This window comes from Neophocaena asiaeorientalis, unplaced genomic scaffold (genome assembly GCF_003031525.2).
Source record: "Neophocaena asiaeorientalis asiaeorientalis breed wild unplaced genomic scaffold, Neophocaena_asiaeorientalis_V1.1 scaffold169, whole genome shotgun sequence".
Lineage (NCBI taxonomy): Eukaryota > Metazoa > Chordata > Mammalia > Artiodactyla > Phocoenidae > Neophocaena > Neophocaena asiaeorientalis.
Window position 1 is genome coordinate 1,509,474 of NW_020172187.1, and position 3,310 is coordinate 1,512,783.

The window sequence follows — 3,310 nt, forward strand, 5'->3', positions numbered from 1 at the left end:
TCTCTCTCTCTCTCTCTCTCTCTCTCTCTCTCTCTCTCTCTCTTTCTCTCTCTCACACACATACACACACAATGCAAAATTCCTATAAAACAGTCTGCGAGAGGAGGTGCTGCTGTGATATGGTGCTTGTCTGATGCAGTGGGTTCTGTTTTTCCAATATCTATGATTTAAAAGTTATGTGGTCTTTCCAAGCCTGATTTCCCTTTTAATTGTCATACCACTGTGCATTTTAGATAAGCATGTTTATTTAGTTGCATGCACATCTCTACAGGCTGGTAAGTTATCAAGAAATATGCAGTCTAATCCACACTGAAGAAAAAAAATGTTATTTGAAAAATGGAGGTGACTTCCTCTTTCTTATATGCTTTAAATGCCAAATTTGTGACGTATGTTTTGATGGCTTTTTGGTATAAATTTGGGACCTCAGGAACAGTACAAAAACACAATTACCTTTTAGTGGCTCTTCCCTTTGTTAGCTCAGGTTAGTCCAAGGAAGCCCGTGCAAAAATGGCAGAAGGAAAGGGTTTGATATGGTCCCAAATTCTTCCAGTTACATTTTAATAAAGTGTGCAAGTCTAATTGCTCAATGAATTTTTGAGTTAAAACAATTATAGAGTTTGTTTTATTCAATCTTTATCCAATAATTAAACTTGCACTATTGTATGTCTAATGATATATTTATTTACTCATTTAATATTTTTTTTTTGCTACATAAATATACACTCACCTGATATAGGTAACAAGATGGCAACACAAATATGGTTCTTGCCTTCACAAAATGTGCATTTATGTAGGGAAAAATTAATTAAGTTAATAAATAAATTGCTGGTTTTGATAAATGCTTTTAAGGAATGGAGAATGACAGCATGACCAGGAAATGCACAAAGAGGGAATTTTTAAGCTGATATCGAAAGATGAGTAGGAATATCCAGGGGAAAAGAACAGCTGACAGCAGGTCACCTCAGTGACCTACACTAGGAGGAAATGGGCACATTGATGGTACAGAGAAGTTCAGGTTGGCAGGTAGAAAAGGAGAGTGTGGTCCAGGATGAAGATGTGGAAATGGGAGACCATCACACGGGGAGTCTGGGTTTCCTTCTAAGTGCACTTGAAAGCACTGAATTATTTTAAATAGGGATAAAAATGACCCAACAACTTTGTAAAAGGCCATTCTTGCTGCTATGTGATGCACTGTTTAGATGATGGGATGTGTTTCGTGGCTTTCAGAGTCTTCCAAGAAGAAGGTAATAATGGTTAGGGGCAGGGGAGATGGAAAGTAATAACTGCCAGCCCTACTCGAATACTCCTGGAAACAGTGCCTCCAAAGTTTTCCTTTCCATTTTGAGGTGGTTGGATTCTTAAAAGGCTTTTCCAGAGAATGCCAGTTGTTTGCTTTATAATAAACACTTTCAAAATCTCAGTGGCAAATCTTTATTTCCTTCTTACTGGTAAGTAGGTCAGCTGTGACTTTGCTGCATTTGGATGGATTTGGCTTAAGACTTTGGGCTGGGACCAGGTATGCTCACTGTGTATCCCAGTCTCTTTGGAGCACTGGTTACTCAAGGAATGTTCTTCTTATTGCAGTTGAAGAAAGTGTTATAGGCAAAGGCAAATGATGCAAATGTGTTTGAACGTCTTCTTGGAACTGGTAACCTGTCCCTTCAAACCACATATTTTTCAAAGCAAGCCAAAAGGACACACACACATCAGTGTATCAGGGAATATAGCATCTATTTTAGGTGGAAGGGCCGCACGGACACAGCTAGGGGTATGGGTGTATAATTCTAATACAGAAAGTAAAGAATTGGGAACATTATCCATACCTACCATATCTAAGTGCTCTAACTCTTACCTACTAGTTCCTAAATTTTCCTCTACAGCGACATATAAAGGTCTATTTCTTTAAGACAATATTTAAACATTTACAGTCAGCTATCCATACACAACTCCCTACATATTTGAACCATTCCTCCTCTGGTGTAAGAATAATATTAACATAGTTGATGCCCTGGCCCCAATTATCCTTTCAAGTCTTATCTCCTGCAACACCCAAGCTTTTGCCCAGTTCTTCAATCAGACAACAGGTTTGTGACTTCTTAAATATATCATGAACTTTCAACTTGCCATGCATTTATTCTAGCTATTTCTTTTTTCTTTTTTAAAAACATCTTTATGGGTGTATAATTGCTTCACAATGGTGTTGCTTTCACCGAGCTGATCTCCCTGTGCTATGTGGCTGCTTCCCACTAGCTATCTATTTTACATTTGGTAGTGAATATATGTCCATGCCATTCTCTCACTTCATCCCAGCTTACACTTTCACCTTCTCCTGTCCTCAAGTCTATTCTCTACATCTGGGTCTTTACTCCAGTCCTGCCCCTAGGTTCTTCACAACCATTTTCCCCCCTCTTTTATACAGTATTTGTTTTTCTCTTTCTGACTTACTTCACTCTGCATGACAGTCTCTAGGTTCATCCACCTGACTACAAATAACTGAATTTCCTTTCTTTTTATGGCTGAGGAATATTCCATTGTATATGTGTGCCATATCTTCTTTATCCATTCATCTGTCAATGGATACATAGGTTGCTTCCATGTCCTGGCTATTGTAAATAGAGCTGCAATGAACATTGTGGTACATAACTCTTTTTGAATTATGGTTTTCTCAGTGTATATGCTCAGTAGTGGGATTGCTGGGTCTTATGGTAGTTCTATTTTTCCTTTCTAAAGGAAGTCCCATACTGTTCTCCCATAGTGGCTGTATCAATTTACATTCCCACCAACAGTGCAAGAGGGTTCCCTTCTCTCCAAACCCTCTCCAACATTTATTGCTTGTAGATATTTTGATGATGGCCATTCTGACCTGTGTGAGGTGATAACTCATTGTAGTTTTGATTTGCATTTTTCTAACGATTAATGATGTTCAGAATCCTTCCATGTGTTTGTTTGCAATCTCTATATCTTCTTTGGAGAAATATCTATTTAGATCTTCTGTGCATTTGGGGATTGGGTTTGTTTTTTGTTGTTTTTTGATATTGAGCTGCCTGAGCTATCTGTATATTTTGGAGATTAATCTTTTGTCAGTTGCTTCATTTGAAAATATTTTTTCCCATTCTAAAGGTTGTCTTTTTGTCTTGTTTATGGTTTCCTTTGCTGTGCAAAAGCTTTTAAGTTTCATTAGGTCCCATTTGTTTATTTTTGTTTTTCTTTCCATTTCTCTAGGAGGTGGGTCAAAAAGGATGTTGCTGTGATGTATGTCATAGAGTGTTCTGCCTATGCTTTCCTCTAAGAGTTTGATAGTGTCTGGCCT